Below are 13,558 nucleotides of genomic sequence, written 5' to 3' on the forward strand. Positions count from 1 at the left end.
ATATAGCCTCTGATTTTGGCTGAATGCTGAGAAGGCATACACATCATAGCAACACATATAAGATCCTCTGATGTTTGCTGAATGCTATGACGGCGTACACAACATAGCAACAAATATGAGAACCTCCGATGTTGGCTGAATGCTGAGAAGGGGTGCACAACATAGCAACAAATATGAGAACCTCCGATGTTGGCTGCCAGCCGTGAGGGCGTATAGTACAGACCCTGTGAGAGGAGGTGAACCTGGCTCAACACTACCAAGGCAACCCGTGCCCTGTTAATCCTGACTTGCACCAGTGCATGCAATATATTTACCTGTGTATTATGTCATGTTGAGAACAATACTTAGAACCCTAGTGGCATCCCATTGCAACGGAACTATTAAAGAAGCACCACACAACAGTAATGTTTGGATATGTTTACTTACAGGCATAATTAAACTGTGGACATGACAATTACTGTGTGTGCTGCCACTTGCAAAGAAACACACTTTACAACCATGGACGATAAAGCGGATCCAGACTGTACTGCTGTCTGTTTTATTGCAGTTTTATATAGCGCGAACCTGACCCGAAGGTATCAGAGCACTTTACATGAGCACCATTTGCATTACAAAGGGACACAGCTGGTAAAACCGGGTCCGATGTTCCTACACCCGGGAACCAGACCCCTTATAATTTAGAGGAGAAGAATTCCACACATGAATTCTCCTCTGCAGAGGTCATAATAGGGGGATCAGTGAGGTGGTATCAAATCTTAATTACTTTCATGAAACAAGATGGGCCGCTGCACTGCAGGGCGTTTAACCCCTTCCCTGCTTATGACGGAACCACGCCGTCATGAGCCACGGGCGGCGTGGTTCCGTCATGCTGCGGTCACTCCACCCACGCAGCACTGATTCCCCGCCTGTGCGGGCGAATTAGTGAGTGGGCGTAGTTGTGACGGAACCACGCCGTCATAAGCACAGCCCGCCCGTGGCTCATGCGGGCGTGGTTCCGTCATGAGCATGGCGGTGCCGCGCTACCCTCCCTCCCCCCAGTGCTACGGCAGAATTACCGCCGCAGCCAAAGGGTTAAGACACATTTTGGATTTCTTTTGCAGAGTGAGTTAAAGTAACTAACTATAATCGCCATTTGGATTAAGTTCACACAACAGTCTTTCTGTCTGCCCAGTGATGTGTAGAAGAAATGATTTATACATCCTGGGCCTGTATTACATAAAGAGCTCCAGTGCCACTTTCTGCACTCCCTGTGACACTTTGGTATTACAGAAGGGGCCACAACGAGTTACGTGGTAAAACAGACAGTGCCAGCGCATATGTAGCACCAGCGCTATCCAGAAGTGGCTTTCCCTCATTTGCATGGTGGCAAGACCTATGCAAATGAGGCACACAGTTTGACTCTGCACCAATGGTCATAATATGGCAGAGTAGCCGTCAGGAGGTGCACTCCCTGTGCTCCACAAAGAGGTGGCACATAGTGTGCCCACCGTGAGTGCCCTCTGAAACAGGACCATCATATCCCTGCAGGCGGAGGACTCCTCTCCAAACCAATATTAGTCTAGGACCCCATTCCCCCAGGCTTTTCCTTTTTAAAAGGGGAGATGGTGCACGGCCCCCCTCCCTGAGCGGCATTCAGGTCACGAGGGCCCCATCCCCAAGGGCCTTCTTTTTTTAATAAAGGGGAGGGGAGAACGCAGCCCTCCTTTCGAGCCAGTATTGGCCCCAAGGACCCCATCCCTTGGGCCTTCATTTTTAAAAAAGGAGAGGCATGCAGACTCCCTCCCCAAGTCTCTGGTGGTCCCAGGAACTCCATCTCCAAGGCCTGATCTATTATAAGATGGGCCCTGGTGCCTACCCGGAACACATAAAAACATAATATTGGACACCACAGATGGAGCTCCAGAGCCCTGCAGTCCTAGATAGTTTCCTTCACAGTTGCCCACATTGCTCTGCCTGGTGGGAGCAACTGTTTGTGCTTGCTCTTGCCAGGTTGCTAACAGAGACAGTGGTCCCTAGACAAGAGAATTTGCGAGCAAAATAAATATAGACTAGATAGTACTATATTCCAAATGTCCAGCCGGACAGTTTAATTTCATATAATATAAGGATAAAAATAGTGCATGGTGTAATACAAGTGGGACACCAGCCGATGTCCAACTCACACACTAGGGGGACACAAACACAAGGGTTGTTATAGGCAAAAAGGGGTCATCTGAGTATCATAAATCATATACAGACAATCCATGACAAACACCTATGCATACAGAAATTCACTGTGTAACTATGCATTTAGTGCGTTAGGTCGACGACGTTTCGAACCAAACATAATCTAAGGTTCATCCTCAGGACAGTAATAATTGCCTAGAGAAACAATATAATAACTTCAGCCCACACCGAAGTCTGGACGTAAACACTATAGCTCACAGCGGTGTGTGAGCTTGGAATACCAATTGTCAGCGGAGGCAGTGTCCCATCTGACAGAGTCAAAAAGGGCTTAAAGCACAGGTCCTCGATGGGGGTTCTTGTGCCGCGCGGCTGGTACTACACGATCCGCCAGGTTGGCGCTGTCAGAGTTCTCCTGCCTGCAAGAGCGCGGACTGGTAAACAATTGCCAGGTGGGACCAGGCAAGCCCCTGCCGGAGCTCCTGTGGGTAGTGATACTGCGTCCCGGTAGTAGGCTTCTCAGGACACAATTAGTGGAGCCGATACCAGGGAGATGGGGTTCTCAGGGCATCGGTTGGCTTGGGGAGGGTGGGCCACAAGCCCCCTACCCTTAATAAATGTATTAGTCCCTGGGGAATGAGGTCTGCAATGTGCTTGGGAGGGGCGTTGTATGCCTCCCTTTAATTAACCCCTTCCGTGCTCATGACGAGCTCAGCTCGTCATGAGGCACGGTGCTCGTGTGCTCATGACGAGCTGAGCTCGTCATGACCACACCCATTTACATTAGGGCCCAGCACAACAGGATAATCTCCCTAGCAGCCATGAGGTTAAGGTACCTGGTCAGGGGATGGGGCTCTGGGCATTTAGAGGCTTGTGGTGGGAGGCCTCCTCATGCTTCCCTCCCTAAATAATTCCTTCAACTTGCAGGCAGCCAATCAGAGCACTCACTCCCACAGGAGAGGGTGTCCAGGGCGATCAAATTGACCCAAGAGAAATAAAGACCCTGGTTCAATCGGAATACTCTATTTTTTATACTTGGGTTGGAGGGATTCTTGCTAGAGTCTTTCAAACCCAACCGTCCAGATATATAAGTATTTTTGAGACTTATTATCTCAAAAACTAATGAACAGATTTACACCAAAATACTAAAAGCATGCAGTCTGGACCGAGATCTAGCTTCCTGCTTAATTTGGTGTAATTCTGTACAGCAGTTTCCACAGTAGTGCTTCTTAAATCGTCAATGGAAATAAATAAGGATTTAGCATTTTTGGGACCCCCTTTTTCTTGGCCCCCCTCTTCACAGGTCATCCCAAAACATTCCATGCACAAATTAGGCAAAATAGAGCACTTGTTTGGAAAGTGTTGGTGAGTTTTGTCAAACAGTGTCAAAGGTATTAGCAAAACAAACAGGCATTTCCTGTGGATTCTATCATATATATTCAATAGATCCTATATATTTACTGAAAAAAATAGGTTAAAGTGATGTTATAGTTAGGTGAACCTGTCAGATAAGACAAGCCAATTTAAACATGAAAGACCACTGAAATTAACCAGTTATAGTGATCTCAAGTAAGTATAACTTGTACCCTAAGTTTACTATAACTCGCACACAAGCCAAGCAGTTTTGTCATCAATTATGTAATTGCAAATGTTGCAGTAATATTATCACTGATGTCATAGGACATCATGAGTGATGTTATATGTGAGATAATTAGCAGTGCATTGTGGGGGTGTGAGTTATAGTTACCTTAGGGAATGAGTTATAGTTACTTGAGATAACTATGGGCCAGATGTATCAAAAAAGCATTTTACGATTGTCAAATAGCAATTTTTACTGATTCGCTTTTTGGTAATCGCAAAATGCAGTGTATCAAAACATTTACTAAAAGATACAGATCTGGTAAAATTTGCATTTGCAAATACAGAGTCCCAATTTGCGATTCTCAAATAGCAAATTTGCAAATTAAAGAATAGCAAAATTGCGAATCTACTAATCCGATGCATCATGATGACCTCACAACCAGGTAGTGAGGTTTCCCATGCTGTTCCTGAGTGCATGAGGCTGTATAGGAGGCTGAGAGCAGGAGAACACCACTCAGGAGACCATCCAGAGTGCAGAGGCAGGCACAAATAGCCAGCATGGCATCACAGGAGAAGGCAAAGGAGGATGTAGGATGCAAGAGAAAAATAATATTCAGTGAAAAAGAATTGGAGGTCTTAATTGAGGAAATGGTCAAGACCCGTAAACAATTATTTAGCAAAAAACCCCTCACACATTCCGAAGTCAGAGAAAAGAAAAATGTGACTGGACATACAAGCAAAACTCAACGCTGTAGGGGTCACACAGCACTGAATTGAAGATTTACACAAGTGCTGGTACGACTTGCGGCCAAGGGCAAAGGAGATGGTGGCAAGCAGGCTTGCAGATGCCAAGAAGACCGGCGGAGGACCATCTACTCAGCCTGCGCCTACGCCCCTTGAGGGCTTGGTGGAGTCGATCCAACAGCCTGAGGCTATCAGTGGTGTTACGGACATAGACAGCTCTGCCGCCCTACCACCAGCCAAGGTAGGATGCATGCTAAAATACACTTGCCCTATAACTCACAAAATGCACTCTCAGTAAGTTGAGAAACATTTTTGTAAAATCCCACTCCAGTCCACTTCTTGGCTACTACCTAGCAATGCATGATGGGAGATATAGTCAGGTACACAAGATAGAAAAAAATTAATTTGTAGCAGAATAGGCGCAGTTGAGAACCCCTGCACATGACCAATGAACACACCATATTTTGGTAGATCAAATCAATTTTCATTTAAGTTAAAAATGTCATGTAGCTGTACACACATAATACTGAAGTAGTTCTGTTACATTCACAGATACCCATGTGCCATAGGGTGACAACACAGCAACAGATGAGCCAGAGGAGACCAAAGAACAGGCAGGGGAAGAAGAGAAAGTCACCGCAATACCAACAACACCGGCACCAAGAACATACATGTACACTGTGGCTCCACTACAGGAGTTTGAGGTAGAAGTTGAAGACACCCAGGAAGAGCTGCAGTTGAGGCCAGATGAGCAGGCACATGCCCAAAGTGACAAGTTCCACTAGCAGCATCACACCAATCGCAGGAGACACGGAGCAAGAGCACATGGTGCTGCTGAGGAAGGAGAGGGGTTCTCTGTCTTTGCTGGGCTAGAGGTTACCATGGTGAAGGTGCAGCACCTGCAATTGAAAAATATGCGGTTAATATAACCCCAGCTGGTGTGTCTAAAGAACAACATGGTGGACATTAAGGACAGCATCAGGAAGTTGACCAACATATTGGCGGAGGGCATAGGGCAAATGCTGAAAGTCTCAGAGACATGTTAGAAGCCATTAGAGACCTCTGTAACACCATGCAGATGGAGCATACCTCCAAACGCAGACAAAGACACCACCTATTTTGCCATTTGGATGGTTACACCAAGACAATAAACTGTCCAAGCAATGCCACAGCTGTCCTGTCCAGACTCAATGTCGCCATGTAGGTGGAAATGACCCACTGCAGTTCTGATGTAGCCAGAGGATTGGTGCAGGTCACCACTGCTGTAGAACAGTTATAGACAGCTACTATAGCTGGGACAAGTATACTGGGTGCAGGGGACAGTGAGGAGGCCTTCAGCCTCAGCAGCATCACTGCCCCGGTGACTTAGACCAGACGGTAGAGTGCAGGGCCAGGTACATCATCCAAGGCCTCATCAAGGGAGGCCAGTGTACACAATGACCGTTCCAGTGCTGTGCATGCCCGTAAAAAGTAGTTAGTGATGTGACCAAAGTATGCCAAGGGGTGCATGTGATGATCGGAGTAGTTTTTGTCCTGTAACTCCAGTTCTGTAGTAGGGGTATCTCTGTTATAGTCATAATCTAGTGAATAGTCCCGCCCATGTGCGTGGACCCCGGAGCAATCAAAAATAATCTCTTAAGGTGTCGAAAAATGCAGAACTGCACAGACACTTAAGAGAGAATTTAAAGACAGATAATGCAGCCTATATCCACAGGCTACACTGTCCAATACTTCAACTAGAAATTCCACCAAAAATCCACAAACAGCAAAGCCTGTCCATATTTCCCTTGCTTTAACAGCAAAACCCCTCTGGAATGATAGAGAGGAAGACATGGACAGACAAGCCCTATAGGCTGCCATTATTTGGCTCAAAACAGGATACTGTGCCTTTAAGAGAACTTTCCAGAACTTCACAGTATCCCAGAATGCACTGCAGGTCCCTTTTACTTTCAGTTCTTTTTGAAGGCGTAACACGCCAGACCTGTAGCATTCCTTACATGAATATCTCTCTCCACCGGGGAGGAGGGCGGGCGCTTATGACTATAACAGAGATACCCCTACTACAGAACTGGAGTTACAGGACAGAAACTACTCCTTCTGTAGTAGGGGATCTCTGTGTATAGTCATAATCTAGTGAATAGAATGGCAAGCCCATCCTCACACCATAGCGGTGGCGGAGAACAGAGAAATAATACCACAATGTGCGAACAAATTTCGCAGCGAAGCCTGCCCAACCTGAGCGTCTGTACTGGCATCAGTGTCCAGGCAGTAATGCTTAGCAAAGGTATGAACCGACTTCCAAGTGGCCGCCTTGGAGATTTCTGCAATCGGAACATTACGGAGCAAAGCAGTCGTGGCAGCTTTGCCTCTGGTGGAATGAGCCTTAGGCTTACCCCCTAAGGTCTTATTAGCTTTTTGGTAACACAATTGTATACAGGACACAATCCCCCTAGAGATGGACTGTTTAGAGGTAGCAAGACCCGTCCTGACTGATCCATAATTAGGCTGTCCGGAATTCGGTTTAACCCAATTGTAAACGAAAATACCCTACCGACTGAAAATCAGCTGCCTCGGATTAAACCGAGTATCACTGATTTTTTACATTTGTTGTACTGCTTGGCCACATGAGGGAGCCAAAGCAGTGCAAACATACTGAAACTGTACTGAAAACTGCAATTTAGAACTTAGACGCAATGTGAGTCACCCCCATTAAATTAGGGGAGACACATTGGTTTGGCAAGGTTGGTGGGCGGGTTAGGTCCTCTTTTAATTGCTTTCCGGACTTTAGCCCCACACCACTTGCCACACTGCAGAAGACGACGATCTCCAGTGCACCAAGACACAGCAGGCAAGTTCGGCAATGGAGATGAATTCTTACACTTTGTCATCACTCTCCCTCTGCCCGCAGATCTTTAGAGCAATGCGCAGACTGCCAGATAGTGAGCTAGTTCATTCGACTCTACTTTAAGGAGGGCCTAGCATGGTCAAACGCTGAATATTTTGTGTAGTTTTATATAGCGTAATCTCGTCCCAAAGGTATATGATTTACATGTCTGCCAATTACAAAACTTAAAATCAAATGTATTGTTTATATAAAACCTTGGTGGCGAGCAGTGAAATGAATGCTCCAGGAGAGAGCAGAAATTACGGAACTAGAATACAGAGGAGACAGTAATCAGACGCACGAAAGGTATATGTAGAGAGGACTACACCTTTTAAAAAAGATGGAACATTGAATGCATGTGGAGGCAGGTGCCCGAGTTAGATACGGTCAGAGGGGGGAATGTACAGACCTTTTTAAGATTAGCAGAGGGGTAAGGCAGGGCTGCATCTTGGCCCCCCTGCTATTTAATTTAATGGAGTGGGTTCTTGCCTAACACAGCAGTACTATGATTACCCTGTAATCAAGGGCAACCCACCCCCATTTTACTTTACGCTGATGATGCGGCCATCCTCTCACAGACCAAGGTAGGACTCCAGAAAGCCGTACACACCTTCACTAATTTTATGAACGTTAGAGGGTTATGTGTAAACGTCTCGAAGACGTTTACTATGTCGTGCAGTCCAAATAAACATAGACAACCATGCCCAATTGTTTTAAATAATAGGAAGGTAGAGCTAGCCGATATCTTTTGCTATCTGGGGGTCCACTTTGATAGACAAGGCACCTGGAAGCCGGCCGTGAAAGCACGGGCTGTGGCATTCAACAGAGCAGTTGGGTCTCTCATGAATTTTGCGAAAAAAATAGGAAACAGACCAGCAATGGAGCTCCTCCGAATATTCAAATCGAAATGTGTGGCTATTGGGACCTATGGGGCCGGTATCTGGGGCTGGCAGCAAATGGAGGAGATCCACTGAATTGAGAACAGGTTCCTCCGATTTATAACTGCTACACCAAGGAGCACCCCAATATATGTATTACATGCCGAAGTTGCCCTCATTTTTATTACGGATATTATAAAACTTGCCCCAGTTTTACTTTGGCACAATGTCTGGACCAACCCTGCCACAGAATTGAATAGATCCATTATAGAGGACTGCTTGAACTGTGATGGGCTGAAAAACATCAAATGGCTTATTTACATTAAGAACTTTGTCGGTGAGATTGGTCATCCTGAATATTTTACGGACCCAGCCTCATTGGAATCTCTCTCGCGATCTTCGTTGAAAAAGATCCTGCTGGAACATTTGGAATTACAAAGGTGGAAGGGCGAAAGGTCTAAAAAATCGGTCATGAGCCACGATGAAGTGACATCCCAGAGGGGTCTCCAGTTGTATCTCGCATTAGAACACCCCCTACATCACCGTAGGCTCCTGACTTACTTTCGCCTGGAAACCTTTTATAGACTCATATCATTCTCGACCTGCAATGATTGGGCGAGGGGAAAAAGGCTGTGTCCTTGTGATCACAAATCATTTCAATCAAACATACACTGCACTCTGTTCTGCACTTTATATAGCCATTCGCGATGACAAATTTTAAAGCCTCTACTGTTAACTTGGGGCCTAAGGAATTCAAGAGACGCTTATAATAAACTTAGGTCCTTAGATGATTGCCTCACTATTAGTACAGTGAGCCTTTTTCTGAATACAATTCTAAGAGAGAGAAAGTCTATCGTCATGGGATAATAAGAGTTAGTGAAATGTTTTTTAATTATAATCTATTTTAACTGTCTGTACTGTTTTTATTCTTTTTAACCTTTTTTTAAAAAGAAGTCAAACCTTAGCAATGTTTAAATCAGAATGAAAAATATGATATTTTAAACTGTGATTTTTTATCTGTATACTTTTATGAATTGTTATTTCAATTTGAATAAAGTCTTTTTGAACTTTGAATGCATGTATCTGTTAGATGTTCGGGGATTGAAGTAAGATGCAAAGAAAAAAGGAAAACCTTAGGACCTCTGGCGGAGCCGTGACCCTAGATCTTAAATGTGCTGATAGCTATTATAAAGAAAGGTCCATCAGGTGCGCAACGCCCACTTGTGTCGAAGGGCTTCAGCCCCCCTCCTACGTGTGTGTCAGCCCGGGCTCAGACTGCTGCCGGGCACACACACAGCCGCACCGTGCATTTCACAGGTCGTTAAAAGACCATTTTCATGTTAATGAGTCTGTGTTGTTGTTTCACCCCTTCTAAGACCCCCTGCAGCACAACTGTGCCTAATGCTTTAAGATTCAGCCCCTCCCGACCCTTAATTTTTTTCTTAGCTCCCCCCCCTGAAATTCGGCCTCTACTTGCGCCTCTGAGTACTATATTAGAATGAACAATGGGGCGCAGAGGCAAGGTTTTCTGTTGGGGGTGTTGGTTACCAATCTTGTTCAATGAAACCTGGATGCCAGGTGTATCTTGTTTATAACCTGTCCGCCCTTCTAGGTAGGGGGCTCTGTCAAAGCTAACAGGGTAGGTTCAATGATGCTGCGGCACTGAACACACAACTTAACCACACCAGTAAATGTCTACCTGTGGTCCCCAACTAAAAAAGGGTTGTTACTTGTTACTAAAAGCAAGAGGAAACAGTCCTCTCCATTTTTTTCTCTAAGAAAAGTGGCGTCACAGCGAGGCCTTAGCAGAGGCGCCCCCTTCCACTTCCCCACCACAAAAAGACACTGGGGCCGAGGTGACAATACCTGGCCCCCAGCGAGGCTCATGCATATTTCTTCCTCCTCACCCTGAATGTGGTGGCCTGCCAGGGAGGCATCAGGGGGAAAATACTGCTGATGGGTCGGTGCGACACATGGGGTCCAAGGTGTGAATGGCCCAAGGGCTAGAGCAACACCTGGCCCCCACAGCCTTGTTCAGGTGGGGGGTGGTGTGAAAGCACACTTCATCTGCCCCCTCCCGCCACCCCCTAGGGACACTGCTGAACTCTCCCTGCGCCCCCACCTCCTCAGTTTGACAGCACTGTGCACAATAAAAAAGGTGATTCCTTTTAATAGCCTTAGCAGGTGGATTAACAATGGATTCAAGTGTTTTAAGAGATCCTTTATTTATTCTGAAAATTTATTTTCCATCCTTTGTGCAGTGGGAGTCTCTTTTTGTCTTAAACCACTTTAGGTGGATGTCCTGAAGATCTGACTGTGATTTAGGCCTTCTCAATCGATGGTGGACACTCCTGTTTTAGCAGATGCTGACTGTCAATCATTTTTGCATCTGGAGCATTACTGAGTCTTTGCTTCCATATTTGGTACTGGGTTGGTATTGCTGCTCACAGTGGGTGACATTTTGACCCCAGTAACTGGCCGATTATCTGTAGAAACAGTTCTGCACCCACTCTAATTTCTAAACTGGATAGTTTGCCTAACTTTGTAGCCCCAGCATCTCTGTGACTATATATATATATATATATATATATATATATATATATATATATATATACATATACACACACCTTCCATGCAGGTATATATCTGTATATATATTTCTTTACTCCTAATTCAGCCTCAAATATACTACCCTATATCGCACCCTATTCCTCTCTGATAATATACTCTACCTCCACTCTCTGACTCATCCATACCTCATTCTAGCACATGCAACTATTCCTGTCTACTGCCTTTACATTAAACACATGGATAATTTACGTTGTTTGCTGTTCTCGGACAGCAGCATAGATGGGAGGAGGGCAGACATGAGGAATATGTAGATTGTGTAATTGTAGATCATCATATAAAGTCACATTCCGTTGTGGAAATTTTATTTGGCAATGAACTAAAACAAGCTTTGGTAAAATCACGAAGACCGTGAAACTCCAGAGATGTGTGGCGACCCAGCAGTGGCAGTGCTAATCGCATTGTGCGATGCAAAAAATTGATAGTTCCGACACACCATCATGGCAGATCTAGATGTAGTGGAAGCATGCAACAGAATGTCTCTTGGAATGCTGCTGCAATAAGTTCTTACCAAGTTCAAGAAATACTGGTGTGATATTGTTTGTTTTTGCAGGGATGCGGCTACATGTATGAAAACGTTGTGTGATGACCTGTCAAATATTGATACCTGAGCTGAAGTGCTTCTCTGTAAAAGATCCTTGCCACTTGCTAGATGGTATGCTGAAAGCATTGTTGCAATCTTCAGAGTTATTGAAGAATGCTATTGACTTTGTTGTCCATTCTGGTGCACTGCTTTGTCATGCGCGGGAACTAAAATGCATATATTAATCCTTTTGTGTTTTGTGTGGCATCAAAGAAAGAGTCATCCCAACTGTGTCATTTAGCCGGTGGTTCTCAGTCCTAAAGGCCGTGAATGCTATATTATCTATGTGGCAACCGTTTACAGAAATTTTGCTTAATGATGATGCCAAAGGCAAGAAATATGAAGATCTTCCATCACATATTGATAGTGATGTGAAAAAAGTGCATTCTTCTGCATTTCTTAGATTTTTATAGGAAAACATGACTGTTGCCTAACAAGTGTTCAGAGTAATTGGTGTAGATGTGAAACATCTCCTTGAGAGTAGGCTGGGCTACACTTTTTGTGACCTTGGCACTGCAACATGTTCCATGCTAGACTGCTTGCCACTTGGTAAACAAAGAAATGCTGAGGATCAATTCAGGAAGTTTTATTTTACAATGCATGAGAAATGGCTTGCAATGATGCATAGAAATGTCCCTTTACCAACCATGGCATTTGAAGTAGATGTATCCTCAATGTGGTAGCCTGCACAAGTTCTAGATCCCTTTCTTAACAATGGAATTTTCGGGGGGAGGAGCCAAGCTCGCGTCCGAGATGGCCGCGTTTTAGCTCGGCTCCGATCACTCTCCTGTCTGCAGCAAATATCCTGTACTTTATCCTGCCCCGGGAAGTATTCCACGATGTGCAGTGGAACGACGATAACTCACAGGCACTTACCGTTTGCTCCGGTGATTCCTGGGTATCACGGATCCTGAGTTACGCCCCTGTCTGCTTCGGGGGCCTCCGGAGCGGCCGGGCCTGGCACTCCTTGGCGGCGCCCGGGCTGGACGGGGCGCGGTGGCCGGCCCTTGGTGGTGATGTGGAGTCGGTCGGAGGGGCCGCTGTGCTAGTAGACCGATTGCGGCCTCCCGGGCCTGGTCCGGCGATCCTGCGGCCTGGTGTTGGGGAGCTGACTTCCATGGACGGGGTTAACCGTACATCTCGCTCGTCTCCCCTTTGTTCTCCGGCCCGGCCATTTTGAGTTCCTCCGCCCGGACTCGGAGAACAGTGCCGGCGGCGTGTGGGGTGCCGGCGCATCGCCTTCTTCTGGTGGCTCCCCTTCCTGCCCTGGTGGCACTTCTGCTGGTGGTTGCCGGTGTCCTGTTTTGCCCCGCTGATATCCGGGCGGGGGTCGGTGTTTGCAGCGGCCCCGCCGGGCTTCTAAGATGGCGGCCGGCCCCATGATTCTTGGCCTTGGGAGGACCGGCGGTGCGGGTCCGCCGCGCGGCACGTTTGCTGAATACTGTAAAGGTGAGCCTACGCTCCGCGACATCCTCGCCGCCCTGCGCTCCTGGGGGGCACCCATGGCCGCACCAACCGCTATCCTGGAGGGGGGTCCCTTTGTTGGGCCTGCCGGACCCCCCTCGGTTTGTGCGGCTTCATCTCTGTTGTGTGCTGCTGGAACCTTCCTGGGGGTCGTGGACCTGGAGGCTGCTGTTGGTGTGGATGTACGGGTGCCCGCTGCCCTTCTTCGTCCTGTGCCTCCTTCTGCTTCGGAGGTTCCCCGGCTGGATCCCGTCTGGACCGACCTCGATGGGTCTCCTTTTCCTCTTTTGCCTCACATGGCCGTACGAAGATCCTGTGACGATGCCGCTGGACCGGCTTTCTCCGTATTTTCATCGGAACTTTGCCTGCTTTGCCTGAAGTGGTTACTGTACTTTCTGGATCATCCGGGTCACGATCGCTACAACTTGAGTGTATTTTTGATTCGACTCCCTGTTATTCACCTCCTGTTTTATGTGATCTGGTTCCTGGTACGCTGGACGATTACAGTTTGCGAAAGACGAGGACAGGGTTGAGCTGATCTTGCCTCTGTGGACTGTTATTTTGTGGTATGGTTGGGTGATCCGTTCATGATTGTATGATTATGTTTGATACGTCTTTACGTTCCTGGAGCTT

The 13,558-nt window shown here is 46.5% G+C and overlaps 1 long non-coding RNA gene across 1 annotated transcript in view; it reads right to left on the reverse strand.

Moving 5' to 3' along the window:
* Positions 1-402: 402 nt before the first annotated feature.
* The window catches only part of LOC144824781 (uncharacterized), a 60,869-nt gene continuing 47,713 nt past the window's right edge, over positions 403-13,558 (reverse strand). The window contains exon 4 of the long non-coding RNA XR_013609112.1: positions 403-5,387. This is a non-coding gene — a long non-coding RNA (uncharacterized LOC144824781). The remainder of the gene's footprint in view (positions 5,388-13,558) is intronic.

This window comes from Lissotriton helveticus, chromosome 3_1 (assembly GCF_964261635.1).
Source record: "Lissotriton helveticus chromosome 3_1, aLisHel1.1, whole genome shotgun sequence".
Lineage (NCBI taxonomy): Eukaryota > Metazoa > Chordata > Amphibia > Caudata > Salamandridae > Lissotriton > Lissotriton helveticus.